Source organism: Panthera onca, chromosome C1 (genome assembly GCF_046562875.1).
Source record: "Panthera onca isolate mPanOnc1 chromosome C1, mPanOnc1 haplotype 2, whole genome shotgun sequence".
Classification (NCBI taxonomy): domain Eukaryota; kingdom Metazoa; phylum Chordata; class Mammalia; order Carnivora; family Felidae; genus Panthera; species Panthera onca.
The window spans coordinates 117,397,350-117,420,490 of NC_138346.1; the positions used below are offsets into that span (position 1 = coordinate 117,397,350).

At 46.1% G+C, this 23,141-nt stretch overlaps 1 long non-coding RNA gene and 2 other non-coding genes across 7 annotated transcripts in view; 2 read left to right on the forward strand and 1 right to left on the reverse strand.

The window, feature by feature from the left end:
* LOC144617198 (uncharacterized) overlaps positions 1–14,154 on the forward strand; it is a 35,131-nt gene extending 20,977 nt beyond the window's left edge. For all 5 annotated transcript variants that reach the window (XR_014138077.1, XR_014138075.1, XR_014138074.1 and 2 more), the window contains 2 exons: positions 12,901–13,051; positions 14,008–14,154. This is a non-coding gene — a long non-coding RNA (uncharacterized LOC144617198). The remainder of the gene's footprint in view (positions 1–12,900; positions 13,052–14,007) is intronic.
* On the forward strand, positions 11,569–11,732 carry LOC145715712 (U1 spliceosomal RNA). Its single transcript, XR_014138145.1, has one exon. It is a non-coding gene; the product is annotated as a U1 spliceosomal RNA (small nuclear RNA).
* A 2,798-nt stretch (positions 14,155–16,952) lies between the features above and the next one.
* TRNAQ-CUG (transfer RNA glutamine (anticodon CUG)) lies at positions 16,953–17,024 on the reverse strand. Its single transcript has one exon. It is a non-coding gene; the product is annotated as a tRNA-Gln (tRNA).
* Between the last annotated feature and the right edge of the window lie 6,117 nt (positions 17,025–23,141).

The following is a 23,141-nucleotide window of genomic DNA, read 5'->3' on the forward strand; positions in this document are numbered from 1 at the left end:
CTTTTTTTTTTTTTTTTTTTTTTTTTGCTTCTATAGAGGTCTGTGTCAGGCAGAAAAATGTAAAAGCAAGATTCAATCCTTGCCCTTTTCCAGGGACTCAAAAGAGACATAGAGGGAGAGAAACTCAGTTATCGCCCAGATCTTCTGGAGTAAGTTAGACACACCAGTCCAGCCTCCTGAACCGTCACTGGGTCCTGACCACCTATTTGGGGGAGAGAACTGGTATTCATCTCAAAGTTTGGAAGAAAGGGTCTGGGAGCCACCAAGCAATGGGTGGGCAAAGAGAATGTCAGCAAGTGAAAATCAACTTTCCATGGGTCCACGGCAGATATGGACCAGAGACCAGAAACAACATGAATCTCTGATGTTTTTCTACAGAGTTCTGTTATCAACTTGTAAAGAGCCGACTTCAGAATTAGACTTTTCCAAATCCTATATTTGGATTTGGCTATGAAGCCAAAACTTCACAGCATTGCCGGACATTAAATCTCCTATGCAAGCCTTTGCTCTGGGTGTCTTTTTTGTTTTTTGACCATGTTGTCCACAGTGAGTACTGTGAAAATCTAGTTTACCATTGCTTTTTCCAAGTCCTTCCGGTGACTCTTTCTGATTTGACCTAGTACAGCACATCTTGGGGGAGCATTGGTGGTTCAGTGGTGGAGGCCTGGGTTCAATTCCCAGCCAGTGCAGTGTGTTCAGCAGTTTTACTTTGAACTGTCTGTCTGTTGCTCAGGCAAGTTAGGTCCCTCTGGGCTTCTGACCTTCAGGGAACAGCTGCCCCATTAGGGGAGGAAAGTGGGTTATTTCCGGGGCAGAAGACGTTGAGGAATTTGTGTGAACAGGGACTTTGGAGAAGGTATGTCCTTCACGTGCGGGTGTGTCTGACGGGTCTGTCTCTGACGTTTTTGCATCTTTGGGTCTAAAGCCAGTGTTCCTTTTATTCTTTCTTCTGGTGGTCCCTGGAATGCATAGAGTCATCTGGTCACTGATACACATGCTGGACTTGGGCAGACCATTGGGCCACGTCTCACTATGGAGTGGGGATCAAGAAATGAAATTCCCAAATTGAGACAAGCCGCAGGGAGGGCTAGGCAGACACCCCAGTGGAGAGGAAGAAATGAGGGGCCCCAGGAAGGAGGAGACTTGTGGGGAAGAATCCACAGGGTGATGAGGGGAACTGGGTAGAGGTGGGCTTCAGTCTTTGATGGTCTTGGTAGAATCAAGGATGAGTCCCCGAGTGTAGAGCAGCATGTACAATAAAGTCATTTTCACTACTATTGTTTTATAGTCTGTCCGGGAAAAATCTATTTAGTGCATCGTTTTAATGCTTATTGGTAAGCAGCACGGTGGGGGAGGGGGGCGGGCGGGAAGCCATGATAATCATCAGCTCTGGAGTTTTGGAGGAGGAGACTCTGGAAAAAGAAAACCCAGGGATCATCAGGTTTGCCTACCCCTGTTTTCATCTACTATTTTCCTCAACAAACCTTACGTAGGGTCCCAGATCTCAAACTGCCCCTGCCACATTGGCAAATTGAATATGTGCCACTGATCATTTCTTTCTTGAAGGGATAAGAAATGGTAGAGCCGGTGCTGTGGGAGTGAGATGCAAGAACAGAACTTACATGCTTTTCTCCATCATGTCTCACTGCTACCTCTGAACATCAGCCTTCCACACACACCAGTTCAAAAAGGCCTTCAGTCTCTATGGAGGGTTAGAAGTCTTTTATAATTCCTGTAAGGCATGTTTCTTCCTTCCTTCTATAATTCCCCCAGGGTTGATTTTTGAGGAGCTGGTCAGCAAGCCCGGACCAGTTCAACATCCTGGATCATTTGTCTGGTTTCGGTATCGTTAGAGTAGGCAGGTAGTTAAGTTCTAACAGGACACCTGGAGGTCAGCAAAGAGGAAGTGCTGGCCAGCTGTCAGGGAGGTCAGAGGCCTGTCCTGGCAGCGGCAGTCCACAAGAAGCCGGATCAAACCAGATAGGCCCAAGATGGTGGGAGCCAGGATGGGAAAATTGAGGGGGAAAAAAAAAAAAAAAAAAAAGGAAACCCTGCTTCTGGACCAAACAGTAAATATTCCGCCCCCCTAGTCAATAACTGTCAATGAAAGAGAGAAACCCAACCCCCAGGGTGTGGCAGTTCACCTGGCTCTGGCTCTCACTCCCCTCCGCTGTCACTCTCCCTCTGTCACTAGCACTCTCACTGGCGCTCTTTGTCTTGAGCTCAAGTTCGGCTGCTCTCATATCTCCAGGAGTGTAATTTTGCTTCTGTTACTCATCTGTTGTGCTACATGTCTGTTCTTGAATTCCTTCTCCTGACAAGACCAAGAACCTTTGGCAACTCCTTCAGGTTCTGGCTGGATTGAGGAGGCCCCAGGACCCCGGGTCTCCCCAGTTCACCCGGCAATAGTATATTAAAAAAACAAAAACAAAAACAAAACCAAAACGGGCCCAAAATGGCATCACTTGGGTTAAGGCCCCAAGTCAGTAAGACAGGACTTCCCACCTAACCTAACTGCAGTTTCAACCTCCCAGAAATGTAACCTTTAACATTGTAACCGTCAACATGGAATTTCCTGGTCAATACTAGGAACTTTACTGGTACACTCCTCCCTCTTCCCCTTAGGAGGGCAGCCTTGCCTAAATCATGCATTTCTCCCTAATAAGTTCCTTTCTTCTTTGATTTTTATGCCCTTTCCGCCTTTAAAAACCTTTCTGCCTGTTTAACTTCCCGCGGAGTTCCCCTATACTTGCTAGATGGGCTGCTGCCTGATTCACGAATCATTTAATGAAGCCAATTAGATCTTCAAATTTACTAGGTTGAATTGGGTATTTTTAAGAGATTTGGTGCAGCATAGGGATCCAAAGTGTACTTCTGATGGCATTCGGGGACAATGAGAAACAGGCATGGTGCCTTGTGAGCTCACTGCCTTTCTCGCCACTTCTGAGGACTACTGGTAAGTCTGTCTTGGCTTGAGCTCCGCTTTTGTGTGTGTGTTCGAGCTATTGATCTAACTGGTTTCCCAGTCTAGGGGTCGTGGGGTAGTGTAGACTGACGGGAGGTTCCGACAGAGTGGCAGTCCTTAGCCCTTCGTTCAGTCCACAAGTACACGTTGGAGTCCTGTCTCCTTTTCCAGTCCACAGTCTCCATTTACTGGAGTCTACTGGTTTAGTCCATGTTGGGAATCGCTGGTGGTGTGCAGGGCCTTCTCTTTGCCAGTAATATCTTTTGGTTACTGCTGGTGTGTTGAAGTGCCTACGTTTGTCTTGTTTTGTGTGAACAGGGCTTAGCTAATAGGATCCTTAAATTCTAAAGAGTCAAGCACGCCACCTTCTGGCACACCTGCTTACTTTATGTCTAAAAACTATGGTGCCAGGAGCTGTGCATATCTGTCGAAATGGCGAAATTTTACTAAAAACAACTTGGAATTACAATGGCCACGACGGGGAACATTCCAAGTAGATAAGACAATTTAAGAAGTGCACTTAAAAGTAAAGGTTCTCAAATTAAACAGAATGGGATAACTGTGTTAATTGGCAAGAAAAACCTCCAGAAGCCTTCCAATTCATTGAAAGATTCATTGCAGAAGGCTAATGGAGAAAAAGGATGTAAGAGGTACCTAAAACAAAAGACTGTAACACTGATGTGACTCCTTTTGCTCCCCTCTGTCCTCCTTTGAGGACTCATTCTACTGATCCTCTGTCCCAATTGCTTTTCCACTCAGAAAAGACCACACAACTGTAAGCCAAAGCCTTCCGAGTTAATGGCCTTACAGATACTCCCTATACCTACCTTCAAAGGAGGGCCCCTGTGGGCCCCTCCCAGAGTTGATGAAACTGTGAGGGATTTTCTGGTAAACTGCTATATAATTCTTTAAATAGGCAAGGGGAAACTGGTAGATTCTGAGGATACTGCAGAGGGAGGGGGTCCTGAAAAAACTGGCAGAAGCCAGTGAAGAGCAAAAATTCTTTTTTTTTTTTTTTTTTAATTTATTTATTTTGAGAGAGACAGAGACAGTGTGAGCAGGAGAGGGGCAGAGATGGAGACAGAGAGAGAGAGAGAGAGAGAGAGAGAGAGAGAGAGAGAGAATCCCAGCGCAGAGCCTGATGGGGGGTGGGGGGCTCAAACTCACAAAACCATGAGATCATGACCGGAGCTGAAACCAAGAGTCGGACGCTTAACCGACTGAGCCACCCAGGTGCCCCCAGAGTGAAAATTCTTACCAGAATCAGTTCTGGATCTCTATCTGTAGTGCCCAACTAAGAAAAATAAAGTTTCACATTGTCCCTTTCTTTTCAAATCCAAACCCATTATATTGATCCTTTCTGTCCCACGGATAGCTATCGTCTTCCTGTTTGTCTGATTTTGCATTACTGGGCTAGGCTTTCTGTCTGCCTGGAACATGCAAGTCGTTGGCTCTTTGTTTTGGCTATCTTTGAGAGTGACTCTGGATTTTGGAAAGGCTCGAACACACAAACCCCAAGTTCATGACCTGAGCTGAAGTCAGACGCTTAACCGACCGAGCCACCCAGGCACCCCAAGGTTGATGGTTTAATTAAAACGGACACATCTTTAGAGTTATCAGCATTAAATCTAAAACTTTTGCTCTACTGGAGTAAAATCAACTTTAGCCAAATAAATTCATGTTGTGTCTACTTAAGTAGTTTTCTTTTTGGTAACCTAAAACCTTACAGTTTTGCTAAGTTGGGTTAAACGATAAGTTAAACTCATTAAATATCTAGACCATTTCCAAATAAGACAAAATACCAAAACATTAATGACTAAATAATAGGTTTATCTACTTTTGGCTTCTTATTACAGAGAAACTAAAAGATACTTAATTGTGTTAGTGCCACATTAGGAAAATTTAAAAAGGCAAGTGCTTCTGGAAAGTGTAAAATATATTTATAAATTTGCAAATCTAAAGAATGCTGGTGATGCAGGCAGGCTGGGTCCGGAGACCTTGGGGAGGGTCCCACAGGACTAGCCAAGAGAGTCCTTGGTTTCACGAAGGATCGAGATCAAACAGGAGCCAGAGAAAGTGAAAATAAAGTTTATTGAACAGGGTGAGTGACAGATGGAGACTAGCAGACCAAGTGTCTGGGAGACTCAGAAAGACTTCTGAGACTTCAGTAAAGGAGAAAAAGTCTCGTTGTTGCTTGGGGCTAGGGGTTTATGTTGGAGAAGAGTGGAGAGTACATGTTTCTTCAGGAATCCAAGGTAGGGTCCAAACAAAGGTGACTGCCAGGCGAACAATAGGAGTTATTCCATAAATTCCCGAAGGCAGGGCTATTGACGCCAGCATCAGCTAAGGTTTGTTGGAAGCTAATGTCCTGGAACATGTTTGGGCTCTGGCTCTTCTCGGGTGTTAACAGGTATTTGGGGCCTAGGACAAAACTCAGAGGATGATTAACTTTCTTGCTTCCCCCTTGAAGTGGAAACATGGCTTCTTTGGCTTATTCAGAGGCAAAATATGGAACATGAGGAAGTGGGGCCCAAGCAGAAAAACAGCAGAGATGGAAGCCTTTCTAAATTTTTTTTTATGTTCTTATTTTATTTAAAGCAGTTGTTTGGGGGTGCCTGGGTGGCTCAGTCGGTTAAGCGGCCGACTTTGGCTCAGGTCACGATCTCGCGGTCTGTGAGTTCGAGCCCCGCGTCGGGCTCTGTGCTGACAGCTCAGAGCCTGGAGCCTGTTTCAGATTCTGTGTCTCCCTCTCGCTGACCCTCCCCTGTTCATGCTGTCTCTCTCTGTCTCAAAAATAAAATAAAAACGTTAAAAAAAAAATTTTTTTTAAAGCAGTTGTTGTAACGTTTACTTCTTTTTGAGAGAAAGAGACAGAGCGTGAGTGGGAGAGGGGCAGAGAGAGAGGGAGACACAGAATGTGAAGCAGGCTCCGGGCTCTGAGCTGTCAGCACAGAGCTGACACGGGGCTCGAACTCACGATCTGTGAGAACATGACCTGAGCCGCTCAAGGGAAATGGAGCCTTTCTAAAATGCAAGACAATAGCCACAGACTCTATAAAGATGATGACACAGGTGGTGAAATCCCATTCTGCTTCCGCAAAGAATGGCCCCACGTTGCCAGGATTTTGTCATCCTAACGCCCCATCACATGCCAGGCAATCTGCTCCTGAATCAGAAAAAGTAAGGTTGAGTGAACAACGGCTGTGAAGTACGAGAACATTTGGGGCCAGTGGAAAACCAAGACGGCCAGTTTGTTCTTCCGGGCTCTCTGACAAATCCTGTATTTTGGTTTTTGTATTCCTTCACCTACCATAGTGTGGGGAGACTTGTATAAAATTGCAAAATTAGTCTACCAGCAATGTCTGACCAGTCAGGTCTGTAATCCTGGAAAAGCTATTTTTGTTCTAAAGGCCTCAAACCTCCCTCTGGACCCTTTGAACACCTGCAGCTGGACTTCATCCAGTTGCCACCTAGTACAGGTCATCAATATATTCTCGCCCTGGTATGTTACGTTTTCCAGATGGGCTGATGCCCCCACAGTAAGAAAAAAAGCTGTTACAGAGTGTGTTTCCGGGGGGCCTGGGCGGCTCAGTGGATTAAGCGTCTAGACTCTTGATTTAGGCTTAGGTCATGATCTCACGGTTGGTGAGTTCGAGCCCTGCATGGGGCTCTGCACTGACAGTGTGGAGCCTGCTTGGGATTCTCTCTCCCCCTCGCCCTCTGCCCCTCCCCGCTCATGCTTGCTCACGCTCTCTCTCCAAATAAATAAATAAACTTAAAAAATTTAAAAAAGAAAGGAAGAAAGAAAGTGTGTTTTCCACTTGCCGTGTACCCCCCACAATCTCCGTATCACTGGAAAAATACAAACCTTAACGAAAACCTTGCAGACTTCTCAGAATTCTGTCAGTGTGTAACCTTATGTTGTTCCCTTGTCACCTCGTGCTAGGATTACCAGCTGCTGTAAGTCTGTAGTGTCTTCTGCTCAGGCACATCTATCATCAGTAGGTTAAAGAAGACTTCCCAGATCCCAATTTAAAAGATTCTGTTGGTCACAGTCTGTGTAGCCCGGTGACTGGGTATTCTGGAAATGTCATCAGAGGAAGACAGCCCGTGAGCCTCATTCGGAGGGATCTAACCAAGTGCCCCTGACCACAAATACTGCCACAAAACTGGGAAGCATGGACCCTTGGGTACACATCACACAGCTAAAAAACGTTCCACCTGATACCTGGGCCTGTGTAGATGCTGGAGACTTTCAAATCAAAGTGATGAAAAGAAGCAGTTGACTTTGAGGTAGACTGCTCCCACCCAAGACAACAGATCAAGATTTCATACTTGAACTAAACATGAAACCCTTTCTCCTTTCCTTTCCTTTACTCTGGCATTGGCCTGGAAAGATAACACCTTCATCTTTATCCCCCAGACCATTGCTAACGGGGGGGAACCTCTGGAACTTAGAACAACCTTTTATTTAAGCCTAGGACAAAATCTCATTCTGCCCCTAGCTTGTCACAAGCAAAATGAGACATCTCATTGGCCGAATCCCTGTTTACATTGTGAGTTAGAGAGGACCTACCAGGAGGCTTTCATGAGTCGGGATTCACTCTTACTGGCAGATCCCTGCTCCCTGACAAGGGATAAAAATAAATGAGGCTATCTATGATCAGGAACTTCTTAATTCTTAAAGATATTGCAGAATCTGCTAAAGCAGTAATGGCCCAGCAAAGATCCTTAGACTCTCTGGCCAAAGTTGTTCTTTAAAAAAAAAAAAAAAAAAAAAAAAAAAAAAAAATTAATGTTTATTTATTTTTGAGAGAGACAGAGCGTGAATGGGGGAGGGACAGAGAGAGGGGGAGAGCCAGAATCTGAAGCAGGCTCCGGGCTCCGAGCTGTCAGCACAGAGCCAGACGCGGGGCTGGACACGGGGCTCGACGCGGGGCTCGAACCCACGGACCGCAAGGTCATGACCTGAGTCGAAGTGGGACGCTCAACCGACTGAGCCACTGGGCCACCCAGCCACCCCCAAAATGGTTCTTGATAATAAAATAGCTCTTGATTATTTTTTAGCGGAGCAAAGAGGTGTCTGTGCTGTGGCCAGCACCACCTGCTACACCTGGATTAACACCTCTGGGCCAGTGAAAACTCAAGATATGTTTTCCGCAACACCCTCCCCTCCCCCTCTTCTTAGCAGAGGTCCTGTGAGCACATGGCAAGAGGGGGCTGCCAATAAGCCATGACAAGAGGCCTCAGAAGGAAGCTGTAGGGAAGGCTAAACTCTTTCCCCTACCCTCTTAAGGTCTCAGGCCGGGCCTCAGCATTAAGTTGGCATAAAACAGATTAGCAGGAGAAGAACATAGACATCCTTCCTATGCACATGGGAGCTTTCAAGGAAGAAGAAAGATCCAAAAAGTACTTAGACCTAAGTGGTCATGTACTAGGTGCGGCAAAGAGTAGTAATTATGAAAAGGAACCAAAATATACGAGGAGGCAAAAGACAGATCAGGGTTATTTTAACAAGGTCTGTTTGTATAGATTTCTCTCAGCCTCGACTTCCTAAATCTGGTGACAAGAACCTTTCTCTCCTCCTGGTATAGGGAGGGCATCTTTCCCATGGCAGTTTTATCTTCTGCTCTTAGGAAGAGGAAAGGAGGTCAGAGCACTCTTGCATCTGTTTTTCGAGCATGCCCTTCGCTGAAAATAATCCTTAAGCCAAAGTGGCCTATTTGGGGGTAGCATATTTGGCCAGATTCGAAACCTACCCTGATGGCACCTGGATCTTGGACTTCCCACCCTCCAGAACTGTGAGAAATAAATGGCTGTTGTTTAAGGCAGTCTGTGGTGTTCTGTTAGAACAGTCTGAGCATGCCAGTACACCCATCCACAATGCCAGGACTTGGTAATTGATAATTTCCCTCGTGTTTGTTCCTGCTTCCAACTTAGGACCAACCAGAGAAAGCCAGGTATGCACCCCCACCGACCTCACAGGATACCTCTAAATTCTAGTCAGTCAGTGTGAAAATTAATAACGGGAAACCTCACTAGAATGGAGTTGGGAGGCCAGAAGGGGGAGCTATAGCACTCAACACGAATTAAAGGAAGAATTGCCAATTGTAGACCCCAACAGAAGAATTCTCAACGGGAAAGAGTCATCAATGACAGGCCCCAGTAGGAAGAAGAATGTATATTGCATCTCCTACAAGAAATTGAGGACCACCCCCCACCCCCTCCCCACCCCCCCGCGGAGGGAGCCAATGAGAAACAGTCATCACCCTGAACTCTTGCTTTTCTCCAATGGACTTTACTTCAAAACAGCCTCTCTCAACTGCCTCCTTCTCCTCCATCTAGTGATATTCCCCTCCTTTGTTTATTCAGCTTGCCTGTGGCTCTGCCATAGCATGAATGTCCTGGATTGCATTTCTCTGCTGTTCCCAAATAAGCCCATTTTTGCTGGGAAGATAACTTTTATTTTTAAGGTTAATACCTGCCTACAGCTTACCCATGCCAACGGCCTCCAATCAGGGCACACCTGAAGCCTTCCCATTTTTCTACTGTAAAGTTCTCCCACTCCTCTGCCTTCCTTTCATTTCAGTCTCTGCAAAAACGCAAGCCCTGCATAAATAAGCCTTTGCTCTTCTTGCTTGGCTTTTGCTTTTTAACAGGAGCGTCACTGTAGGGTTGGCAAGGACTCCCTCCTTGACTAACTTAAGTCAGGCTCCTGGGGCCCTCAGTTAGTCCTAGTCCTCAGCCTTCCAAGCCCAGTTCCAGCAAGAATCCCCCCATCCTTGATATCTAAACAAGTTCCTTGTAGCAATTTGCCAGTCACTGACTCCCTCACTCTTTCCTTTGGCTGTAAATCCACAGTTCTCCTTGCCGTCTTTGGGAGTTGCCCTCAGTTTTATATTGAAGTTTGTTTCCCCGACTGCAGTACCTAAGGCCAAATCTCTCCAGGCAATCCCTTACAGGCTGATGCCACGTCTTTCCTCTCAGGCTGTTAGCGAGTCCAAGCTCCTCCTGCTCCCTGTGTGACAGGCAAATGGAGAGGCAAGATGTGGGGACAAAGAAAGTGACTTTATTCAGAAATCCAGCAAACCGAGGAAATGGTGGACTATTCTCCCAAAGAACCATCTCCTCTTGGCATGAAATCCAAGTTTCTTTTATGTTGGCAAAAGGGGGAAGTGGGAGGGGGCTGGAGTCAAAAGGTGGCTGACATCTGCAGACATCTGAGGGAGGCCGTGTAGGTTTTTTGTCCTTGGTCAGGTGATCTCTGTGTACAGGAATCTGGTCATGTCGATCCTGTACATCTTAAACAGAGCATAGTCCTTTCTGTACCTACTTCCTTGTCTCCTCAGGTGAGGTAGATTTCAGGTGCAAAGCAGCTTTTGCAAATCTTAGCTGTCACATGCCCAGTGTAGAGCTAAGCAAGCAGATAATTCTAAGCTGTAAGATGCAGCAGCAAGGGAAATAGAAGCAATATGGAGTCGGACATGGTGTTTCTGTTACAAGGCTGGTCAGATTCTCTGGAAAGTATTTCTTCACTCGCACCTGGACAGTGCGTCTGGCTGCCAGGATTCAGGGAATGGGGTCTGGATCAAACTTGATTCACATTCAGTTGCGACACCGTCACCTAATCCCTGTTGCCATGTCCTTCAGTGGCCTCAGTGGCCACAGAGCCCTTGCCTTACCGTTTCCAGAGGAGAACTTTTCAGTAAATGTTTTGTGATTTGAGCAACAGAATAGAATCTACTTTTAATGTTCACATAGCCTTGAAGCTGGGTTTCCAGCCTGGAACACCAATAGGGGTAAAAACAGAAGGGTTGGTTTGCAGTCACCTGGCTGTTGTGTCTAGTTTCATAAATTCAGTTTCTTTCGATACCGGATAGCTTCAAAAATTTTTTGAAATGCATCGCAGAGGTAACTCACCGAACTTGAAAGGAACCCTTTCCTTTGTAGTCCTAAATGTTGCGCCCTACACATTGAAAGGTAATTTTTTTAAATGTTTATTTACTTTGAGAGAGAGAGAGCGCGAGCGCGAGCGCGCACACATGTGCGCTTGTGAGTAGGGGAGGGGCAGAGAGAGACGAAGCGAGAGAACCCAAACCAAGAATCAGACCCTAAGGGGACTGAGCCACTCAGGCGCTGCAAAAGGCCTTATTTATTTAAAGAAAGGTACACAGGCGCCAGCAGCCTGCCAGACAGGTTCCCCGCCGGCCGGAGGTTCAGAACTCACACCCTCTGCCCCAGCAGGTGGGCACTTGGAGGAAAAGAGGGACAAGCCAATTTCACCCTCCTGAGGGTTGGCTGGCTATATTGAGGAGGGGGCAAGGGCGAGGCATGGGCTGGAGGGAAGGCGCGTTCCCGTGACGTCACGGATAGGGCGTGTGCTATGTAAATACGGGAGCGCAGGGGCTGCTGTTTCGGTAACTACGGCTTAAATAGCGTATGATCTCGCGTGCTGTGGGAGCCGTTTCAGGACTGTTGGTTGCAAGTGCGTGTGTTGCGTGTGTGGAAGTCCTAGGGAGGCTCGGGGGTGTGTGGACGGAAGTGACCGTGTGTAGAGAGTGTCATGCGTGAGAGGGTGTAGTGGGGCGGAGGAGGCGGAAGTCATACTTACCTGGCAGGGGAGATACCATGATCAGGAAGGTGGTTTTCCCAGGGCGAGGCTTATCCATTGCACTCGGGATGTGCTGACCCCTGCGATTTCCCCAAATGTGGGAAACTCGACTGCATAATTTGTGGTAGTGGGGGACTGCGTTCGCGCTTTCCCCTGATTTTTCATGGTGGCAAAGACAGAGAAGAGGGTGCTGTTCTGAGGTGTGGTGTTTTGGCTTAATCAAGCTGGTTGGGTGTGGTTTTCCCGCTTCTACGCGTTGCTACGGTTCCTCGCAAGCTTTTTACCTTTTTAAGTTTTGCTTTTGTTTTATTTTGTGGCTTTACGTGTTGGTGTTTTGGGGTACGGAAGTTCTGTACTCCTGCGTGTACATTCAGGTCAAAGGTGTGTTTGTTATGAATATAACATGTGTGAAGGCACCGTAGTGCACGCAGTTCGCATGAACGGGTGTGATTTTTCGTAGGTGCTTTTTTTTAGTTTACAGGCTGGAAGGAACTCTTTGTGGGTGGTTCGTGCTGCGTAGGCCAAGGCCGTGGTGCACACACTTCCAAAAGCTAGGGAGAAACTGCCTGTACCGTGGTCCGGCTTCATTTCCGTATGTAACATGTTTAGGCTACGCGAGGAAACAGCTTTGAATTTTACACATGTTCTATTCCCTGCAAATCAGAACCGCAGTCAGACCTGAATCTTGGCCGGAAGCCTTGTGATCCAACCAGAAACCTACAATAGACAGTCTTGGGAGTGAAAGGTGACCAGTTTCTTCTCTTGTGAGAGGCTGCAACGAGGCTGCCTTGCTGCGTCCTACTCTTTAAATACCTAACCTTGCCTAAGACTTCATTTTTTAAGCGTTAGTTTCCTTGTTTGGTGTCTGTCTTGCTTTTACGCCTTAAAGCCGTTACTAGCCAATTCCAGAGACACCACCCACTCATCCTTCCCACCCCAAAGCAGCTTTTTCTATTTCTGGCTTTGGTTTTCCCTTCCTTCCATCTCTTCTCTCAGGCTCTTTCTTGATACCTTTTATAGACACGAAAACACTAGCTCTCTCTCAGCCTCCAGTTTGCACCTGACACTCTTCAGTCGTGTGGCAAATTAGGAAACTTCCTTAATAAGAGGGCAGCAAGAATTGTAAGTAACTTTTTTTTTTTTTTTTTTTTTTTTTTTTAGCTCTCAAGTAAGTAATTTTAGATTTTCCCTGTCTGAAAATGCAGTTGCGGTGGTATATCCAACTCCGGTTTATAAGAAAACCAACCAGGTCCAGTGTTGACAGTCGTGCACATTTTGCCAATTCCCAGGATGTCTTCTTAACTTGCTCACTTCTGATCCACAGTTGTCCTGGCAAATAGAAACTACTTGGCCAAAAACAAACGGCAGGGCCATGGCGGGAAGAACCATCAAGCCTCCCTGGTGGCTACCTCAGGAACAGCATTCAGAAGCTGCTGAGACCACTGGAGAGACTAGGAGCAGGAGTTGAGTTGGAGGTAGGGAGTAGAGTTGGGGAAGGGGTTGTATGCAAACAAGGGCAGGTCCAAAGAAGACTAAAAAAGTACACTGGAATGCGTCTCGAGTATTGAGGACACTGAAAGTAGAAGTCGTAGGTCCTACAGACTGACCTAGTTTGATGAAGAGCCCTGAATTTCTCTCCAACAGTGGGATAAACAAATACAAAATATCTGAACCAAGACTGAAGTCAACTTGCAGTGCCTTACTGATGAGAAAACTTGGGTTTCTAGAGTGCTTAACAGATTTCCCCCGTCTCCGTTGTCAGCACTGTTATGCTCCCTGACGGAGGAGTTTCTGAGCAGACAGCAATGACCGATACCAGTGCTTGGATATTGGTTGCCAAGCCTATCAAACACTGAGGTTATTACGAAGACGTTAGGTTCAGTCTGTGGTGAGGAGCACCACCTCTGGGAGGCCTCCCTTCCAGTCCTGGCTCCACCACTTGCCTTTTGTTTGACATTCAACCAACCCCTTCTATTGCTAGGCCAATTTTGCAAGAAAAATATGAAAATAATAATATTAAGCAACTCATAGAGAAATTATTGCATAGAATACGTGAGATAACCTAATAGCACACCTAGCATAGTGTACGGTTTATAGTAAATACGTCCTAATAGGAAACTACCCAAGAGCAGCTTTTTAACCCTTAATTACGAAGTGTAAAGTGTATAGACTTCTGCTTCACACTTTTTGTAACATTTGAGTGAATCTTGTATTTGTGAGTGTAACATCCATTCACGAAATAAATTAGTATTAAAAAATTAAAAATTTTAAATGGAATTTATACAACACGTGCCCACCAAGGGACTTGTTTATAGCAACTTTGTTTATAGCAGTCCCCCAAACTGGAAACATATCAAATGCCCATCAAGAGCTGAATGGATGGGGGGGTGCCTGGGTGGCTCAGTCAGTTAAGTGTCTGACTTTGGCTCAGGTCATGATCTCGCAGTTCCTAAGTTCAAGGCCCCCACATCCGGCTCTGAGCAGAGCAGATGAGCAGAATGGATGTTCTTCCGGATCGGAAGATTCGGTGTCTCCCTCTGTCTCGGCCCCTCCCCTGCTTGCACTCAGTCTCTCTCTCTCTCTCTCAAAAGAAATAAATGTTAAAAGAATTTTTGGAAAAAAAGATGAGTGGCTATAATTGTGGTATATTCATTCAAAAAAATACTACTCTTCAATGGAATGGAACAGATTCCTGATATGTGGCAACAATAAAGATGAACCTCAAAAACAGCATGTTGAGTGATAAAAAGAATACATACTTGTTGCGACCGGCGTGACAAACACCGAGATCAGGGTCCTGAGGGTAGGGGAATGTAAGAAAAAAAGAGAGAAGAGAAGACAGTTTGGGAACAGGAGGGTCCCATGGGCTGATGGCCCAAGTGACGGCTTTATTGTTGCTGTACACAATCTTTTATAATATAAGACTCTTATGGATCAGGTCATTCTAAGAATAAACAGGTTTCACATGATCACTGCCAGCCAGAACTTTTAGTTCTGTGTACCTTGTGAACTTTCTGAACGGGTCACAAGACCTTGTTGATAGATTGCTAGCAAAACACAGTTCCCATGTATGTTTCTATTTGACTCGGCGTAGAAAAAGGGGAGGTAACATTACTGCCAACACCCGCAGACCACAGGCTTCAGGAATTAACTTTCTCAGCCTTGACAAGGCTTTCGTATGCCCTTGAAAGTGGGGGAATGGGAGGGGGAACCACCGGGTTGGCTGAGTCAACAGGGAACCATTGCTCGACCCGGTCTCAGCCTGGCACCGGGGCCCGGCCTCCCACACATACTCTGTGGTTCCATCCATGTCAGTGTCTAGAACAGGCAAAACTAAGCCATAGTGACAAAACTAGATCATTGATTGCCTGGGACATGAGGTGGTGTGGGGGATTGGCTGCAAACAGGCACAAGAAGACATTTTGGAGCAATAGAAATGTTCTTTGCTCTTGAACAGGGTAGTGGTTGCCTGGGTACATCCAACCTGTCAAAACTCATCAAACTTGAAATGGATCCATTGTATTATTTACAAATTACACCCTAAGACATTTGGTTTTAAAAACAAATCATTCCAATTTTAGTGTCTGAAGTGTAATTAATTAGTATTAATTAGCCTTGGAAAGTTCTTTTAGAAAACTGTCACTCATGTAGTGAACAATCCCACCATATTTGTTTTGTATCTTTTTCTTCCGTGAAATTCATGCCCTATTAAACTCAATATTTTCAAATAAAAATAGGCTGTATAAGAGCTCAGTTTTTTATAAAAGAATATTTGTAAATATATCCTCCCTATAGATTTATCAAATATGACTCCATTAGTAATTACCTAATGCATACAAAATTATTTTTTATTTTAAGCTGTTTCAAAATTTTACATATACGTATTTTGTACATCATTTGCATTTTACCATTTGTGTAATTTTACCATGTATAGCTTTTGCAAAAAATTTAGAACAACTTAAAAATAGATTTGAAGAAAAATATGTAAAGATGTTAGAAGTAGTTAATTCCAGCTGGTGGGATACGGATGAATGCTTATCTTCTTCTGTTTGTTTGTTTGTTTGATGCCCGAGGTGGGGCTTGATCTCAAGACCCTGAGACCAAGAGTCGCATGCTCTATGGACTAAGCCAGCCAGGCGCCCCTATTTTTCATAGTTTTAAACTTAAAAAATGAATGTCCTGGAAGTGAAAGAACAGAATAGATACGAAAGAGGTGTGGGGTAGGTGAGAGGAAAACATAAAGGGGAGGGAAAACCTGGTTCTGGCAGGAAGTGTGTTTAAGTTGGAGAGTTTGAGGGAGCACTTGTGGGCATAAGAAGGGTTTGCGGGAGGCAGTGGGGTCATAAGGATGTTCGGATAGTTTTATGCCTGTTGCATGGTTCCTCCTAGGTGTTTTTTCAAAAGAATTTATATAGACTTAAATTTCTTGTCCAGCATTTTTAGCGGTTTTTAAAAGTAGGAGGAGTATAAACATTGTGGTTCTCAGCCTATCTTCTGGAGCCAGGATGTCTTCAGTCCAAATTCCTGCTTTCCAATCCCACTCACTGGCTGAGTGACTGGACAGGTTGCTTAATCTTTCCGGATCTCAGTTTTCTTACATGGAAAATGAGGACAGTGATATGAGGTGGGTCTGTTGAAAGGATTCAATGGTTGACTATGCCTGGGACAGGGCACTGTGCGTACAATCATTGACTGGTATTGGGGTGCAACACTGCGTAAAGACTGGATGTGATGAGAACTGATTTTATTTAAGTTACAGCAGTGATACTTTTCAGTGGCTGTGGGCCCTCCTAGGGACAGGGAAGTACTGCTCTCTGACCAACCGTAATCTCCTGGGCTGGGCCGATCTGGGAGTTTATCAGCTCATCTGATCAGCTCAATCAATGGAGAATAGGAATTCAATTCCTTGCTTCAAAAACACCCCGGTAATACTTCCAGTTTAGGACTGTGAACCATCGACCTCAAAACCAGAACACTCTCTCATATCACAAACTGACTCAGAGACAAAGTGTGCAATTACGGGACGCGCTGCGTGACGTGCTTTGCGGTGCAGGGTTCAGTGGCCGCAGCCCGTGGCTTTCACCCTGAGGCCTGAGGGTGAGCCCGACGAGGGGCGGTGCTGGCCCGCCTCCCCCCGCCCCCCGCCGCCTTGGTTGCAGTGTCCGTGCGGAGCGCTCTGCCCTGGGAACCCGGCGCGTGGGTCCCCGAATCCCGAGGAGACGGTGGCGGCGGAGCGCGGGGGACGCGGCTGCGAGGCGCCCAGGGTGGCGCGGGGCCCGCGGGACTTCTTTCCTGGACACAGAGCAGGATCCCCCGGTCGGAAACTGCGTCCCACTCGAAGAGTAAAAAAAACCACCCTGTCCCAGTTAAAGGGAAAGGTCCCACCGAGATTTGAACTCGGATCGCTGGATTCAGAGTCCAGAGTGCTCACCATTACACCATGGAACCACTACAGAGAGTAAGGTGCTATCCCTCACTAGAGGTGTGTAAATTATGGTTTAGCGTCCATATTCCCACCGATAATCCCAAGGTATTTCTTCTACTGACCCAAGACTAGAGTATAGTTGACCTTCGAGGGTGGTCAGCTCTCTTGCTGTCTCTCTGCAACCCCCCCCCCCCCCCCCCACGGCCTTTGACTGATTTCTGTCCTGTCACATGCACCTCAGAAAATAAGGTAAACGTGCCCTGGGCCTTGGGTGAGGGAAGAGCTCATAAACCACATATTCTACCACCGTTTACCCAGAGTTTCCTGTCCAGAGGTGAAAGTTTTGCATATAGTACAGTGATTTTCGTTTTCCTTGCCTCCACCCTTTTCCCATTGCCCAGAGAGGGCAGGGGATTGTCAGAGCAAGACTTGGGTCTTCCTGGGTCCTTGACCACATAGCATCCATCACGCACCAAAGCCACTGCTGACTCCTATATGTAATCTATAAAGATGTGTCAACAGTGGAGTGGTATTGGGAGGCAGGGGAATTTTCCTTTAAATTTTCATACACTTCTGGGTTTTGTTGTTGTTGTAAGCTTTTCTTCTATTTCTGTATCTGTTAGAGCTACAACGTGAAGTAATCAACCATGCTTTAACATTGACCTAAAACACTCAGGCACATCAAACCAAACTCATCTGCCGTGACTCAAAATCGACCACATACCATCGAGGCCACAAGGCAGGGCTCTGACTCCTGTACAGTCACAGATGGTTCTTGGAGAGTTTGACCAAGTCCGTTCCATTCCAGTTTCTCAATATATCATGACCTGGAAACTGCACGCTTTTAAAAAAAATCGAAGATGTATCAAGGTGCCCAAAGAGCACTCCTGACTAGGCCACAGAGAATGTGTACCCACAGTACTTACGCACAGTACTTATGTACACAAAATACCACCACACTAAATATTTACATGTGTAATGGATATAAATCCACATTACATCTCAAAATAACAATCTGTGTATTTCATTTCCCCTTTACCTCTTTTATTTTATCCCGAAACCATTTCTTCCCTCACCCCAAAACACAAAACAGAAAAAAATTGACATCGAAAGGAAAAAGTGGCTGGCTAAACCACAGAGTCAGAAAGATGCCCAGTGCTCTGGAAGATGTATTTTGTTCCTAGAGACTGGATGAGGGTTGAATTGAGGAAGGAGGCAAAGGGGGCTACTCTTGTTATGAAGAGGAAGATTTTCCCCTCAAAGTTTGAGAAGACGGAACTTCCTTCTGGAAAACGAAAAGGTTGAGCAGTAACAGCACAAAGCATTCCTCCAGGAGAACTTTAAAAGGAGTCAAAGTTTATGACTGCAAGAAGCAGAAATAGACTCTGGCTGATTTCAGAAGGAAAGAAATTGGTTGAAAGGATGTTGGGAGATCACAGAAGGGCCAGGAAACCTGGAGCCCCAGGCTCTGACTAGGAGCAAGGAGAGAAACAAATGAGGTTGGAAATTGAGAGGGCAGAGAGACTGTCCTTTGTGGGGTGTGAGAGCCCAAGGTCAGAGGCAGGATGTGTGGCAAGGTTGCGGGGAGGCTGTGGTGTTGGGGGCCAGTGATCAGAACTGCTGGAGAATGGAAGTCCCCCTCCTCCTCCTCCACCAGCTCCTCCGGCCTCTTCTATCCTCCTCCCATTCTACTGCTGCACCTCACCTCTCTTCCCTCTTCCTCTCTTTCTCCTTATCCCCTTGCCCCAGCCCCTGCCGCCTCTTTATTGGAGCTGGTCTATACCTGGAACCAAGGGTTGGTGGGGTTTCTTGCTCCAGCATCAATGGTAAGTGACTTTTGTTTCAAATGATGAAGTGATGAGGTTTTGTGCCAATAGTAGCTGATCACGATATGCATGCCTGTGCCACTGAGGCAGCCTAGAGTCTCTTGCTCTGCCCCCACTTTTTTTTTTGGAGGGGGGGGAGGGATGAACCCTTGGTGGAGGCCTGAGGAAAACACCTGAAAAGTAGCAAAAACCTGCTTAACATAGGAGCCTCTGAGATTGTAAAACGTCATGATAGCCCACACTTGGCCTTTAAGACGTGGTTAAAATTTCAGTGACTTTCCCCTTCACAACTTTTATGGCTGCCATCTTTCCTTTTCAGTATCTGCCAGAGATGACAGGGTCTGTGTGTATGTCCCTCCTCTGAGAGGTTACCATGCTTTGGACTTCAGTTTACCCGGTGATCTTGCAACTTAGGTCTCTGGCAGGCTCAAAACAGGCATGATTTTGTAGATCATCCAGCTTTATCTTCTTGTCTGAGTGGCAACAACTTTCTCTTACAACTCTCTATATCTTAAGTCCATGTGGATTACACTTGTTTTGTGAAACCTTTACCTTTTCATCTGCATCTGGACTAATTTGCCCTCAGTACAACCACATAAATTTCTTTAACTGATGACAGCTTCTCATGAGGCCTCATGAGCTTCTAATGAGGCTCATTAGGTGGGGATAATGAGCACCTTGGAGATCCCTGTATAACATAGGCCTGTATATTTAGTGCTGAACAGAAACCTTCCTACAGGCCAGATGAAACTTATAATTATCATCCACAGCCATAGTTGAGGTTTTGTAATAGGGCTCTTTCTCCTTAATTACCATACTTGCCTTCGTACAAGTTGGAGATTGGGGTGATATTAGGTCAGATTTTCCAGAGGCAGTTAAGCGTTGCTGGGATTCCAAGTTTATGGTCCACATCAGGACTAGCAGAATGAAAATGACATTCTGGGCATGGGAAAAAGACAAAGAGACATAACGTTACATGGACACACCACATCTTTATCACCCTCAGAACGGTGGTCTCAATGAAAATGGGAATAGGGAATTGAAATCCTTGTTTTTCTAAGCGAGTGAGGTGAAAGTTGGAAAAACTGGCTTAGTTGTTTAAATGACTGTGTACTCAGACGGAATCTGAGGGTGCGTGAAGTGCAGACTTCACTGAAACAGTTCTAGGATCTGAAGGTGACGAGAGGAAGCAATACTGAAGCTTGGTATGTTCTACTTTCCAATTATTTTTCATTTTGCCTGATTTTGTGGGCCCAGGCCCACGTCACTAAGGAAGGCAATGTCAACGTAAAAGACATGATACTCATTCCATTAAATTTGATAGTGCCTGTTCCTAAACATACTTTCACTTGCCATTATCTAGTCAGATTAGTGAACGCAACCTGATTCCTAGGTGCATTAGTCAGTTCAGGCTGCAGTAACAAAATACCACAGGTTGGGGGGCGTAAACAACAGACATTCATTTTCCTCAGTTTTGGAAGCCAGAAGACCAGAGTTGGCTTCTTTTTTAAAAAGTTTATTGATTTATTCTGAGAGAGCGAGCGAGTGGGGGAGGGGCCGAGAGAGAGAGAGGGAGAGGGAGAAAAAGAGAGAGAGAATCCCAAGCAGGCTCTGCACTGTCCGCACAGAGCCCAATGCACGGCTTCATCTCATGAACCATGAGATCATGACCTGAGCTGAAACCAGACGCTTAACCAACTGAGCCACCCAGGTACCCAGGTGGCTTCTTTTATTTATTTATTTTTTAGTGTTTATTTATTTTGAGACAGCGTGAATGGGGGAAGGGCAGAAAGAGAATCCCAAGTAGGCGTCAAGCAGGCTCCACACTCAGTGCAGAGCCCAAGGCAGGGCTGAATCCCATGACCCTGAGATCATGACCTGAGCTGATATCAAGAGTCAGACGCTCAACCAACTGAGCCACCCAGGTGCCCCTGAATTGGCTTCTAATGAGACCTCTTTCTGGCATTTGGAGAAGGCTGCATTTTCGCCGTGTCCTCCAATGGCCTTTTCTTTGTGCATTGAGAGATCTCTGGTATCTTTTCCTCTTCTTAAATAGACACCAGTCCTATTGGATTAGAGCCCAGTTCTTATTACCTCATTTAACCATAATCTCCCCCTCAAAGGCCTTACCCCCAAATACAGTCACTTTGAGGGGTAGGGCTTCAACATAAGGATTCAGGGTGAGAGTAGGGAGCACAGTTCAGTCCGTAACACCAAACAGGGACAATCCTATGATTCTTTATCTGTCAAATCCTGTGATGCTTGCCTGGTGATGGGGCTAAGTGTTAGCAAGGCTGCTGATATCGCTTGTGCTATTAGAAAAGCAGACCCGAGCTGGAAAGCATGGCCACACAGAAAAGACTGTAGGTCAAACAATAGAGCACACGGTTGCGGGGACAAGAAGCAGTTTTGCTGGGGTGATGAAGGGTAATAGTGAGTGGTAACACTCCTATTTCTACCCTTTGATGTTGGACCCATGGATCCTGGCTATGGGAGAAACAGCACCGCATACTGGATGCCAGTTCAGAACATGTATTCGCCTCCTGGAGAATCTTGCTCAGCCCTTCAAGGTTTTGCAACCCAGTTGACACTATAACTGAGTCTTCAGAAGGCCGTTCCACTGGTGTCTCAAGCCGGCTGCTTCAGAATGGTGGGGATCATGGTAAGACTAGTGAATCCCACAGCCAGTGCTGCACTCTATAAATTCTGTGAAGTGAGTTCCGTGATGAAAAGTGCATTAGTTTCGGGCACCTGAGTGGCTCAGTCAGTTAAGCATCTGACTTTGGCTCAGATCATGATCTCACGGTTTGTGGGTTCAAGCCCTGTGCTGGGCTTTGTGCTGACAGCACTCTCTCTCTCTCTCTCTCAAAAATAAACAATTAAAAAAAAAGAAGTGTATTAGTTTTCTTGGGTTGCCATAACAAAATACCATAGACAGATTGTATAAATAAACAAACATTTATTTTAGTACAGTTCTGGAAGCTAGAAGTCCAAGATCATGGTGCAAGCAGGGCTGGTTTTTGGTGAAGACTCTTCCTGAGCTGCACCTGTGTGTGTGTGTGTGTGTGTGTGTGTGTGTGCGCGCGCACGTGCGCGTGTGCACAGACACACACACACAACTCACACAAAGCCAGTTCTGTCTCTTCCTCTTCTTATAAGGACACCAGTCCTATTGGGTTAGGACCCGACCCGACCTCATATAACCTTAGTTACCTCCTTAAAGACCCTATCTCCAAACAGTCATGTTGGGAGTCAGGTGTCAACACATGAATTTGGTGGTTGGGGGCGGGGGGCAGGGGGCACAGTTCAGGTCATAACCAGAAACAGTGCTGTGTGGAATCGTACAAGGCTGGGTAAGGCATTCTATAAGTGCTTGGATGGTGGGTTTGGCCAACATTGTGTGCAGGGAAGGCAAATCTGTGTTCAGAGTAAGTGTCTATTCCAGTAAGAACAAAGGAGTGTGCCATCCATGATGGAAGTGGCCCAATGTAATCAATCTGTCTTTTGGTAATTGGCTGATCACCCTGGGCGATGGTGCTGTACTGGTGACTCAGTGTTGGTCTGTGCTCCTGGCAGATTGGGACGCTCAGCGGCAACTGTCAAGGTCAGCCTTGGTGAGTAGAGGTCCATGTTGCTGAACCTGTGCATAAACTCCATCCAGGTCACCATGGCCACTTCATTCATGCGTCCATTGGGTGATGACAGGCTGGCTGGGGAGAGGCCGACTGGTATCTGCAAAACAGGTCACCTTATCCACATGGTTATTAAAATCATCCTCTGCGGAGGTCACCTTTGGGTAAGCAAATATCTCGGTGTTTTCACTCCATCTGAGAGGTCTGTCCACATACTTCTTTCCAAGGCTACCTTGTCACCAACTTTCCAAACATGTCTAGTAAAATGAACAGCCACGTATACTACTCAAAGCTCTGCACACCGGAGCGGTTGCCCTTCACCGCTGTCCTTCAGGGCTGTCCTGGAAAGCAGGTGCAGGGCTCCAGCTGTCCACTTTTAGGTGGAGCCTGTATATCATGCAGAACCATCTGTGAAACAGGCCCCAGGTTTCCCTTTCTATGGTAACTGTAGGGAAGTCCCCATGACACCCCAGGCGCAGGCTGTGAGAGAGAAGGGAGTGTAGCAGGAATGGGGACTGCAGGCGTGTGTGACACTTCTTCATGTGGCTTCCTTGCACATTCAGGGCCTACTTGGACCCTATTTCTTATATACCGCTTCAGTTCGATGACGGAGTGAGCCGCTCATTACACTCGTTAATGTGACAAAAATGTTCAAAGGTATAGTATACATGATGCCCCAAGT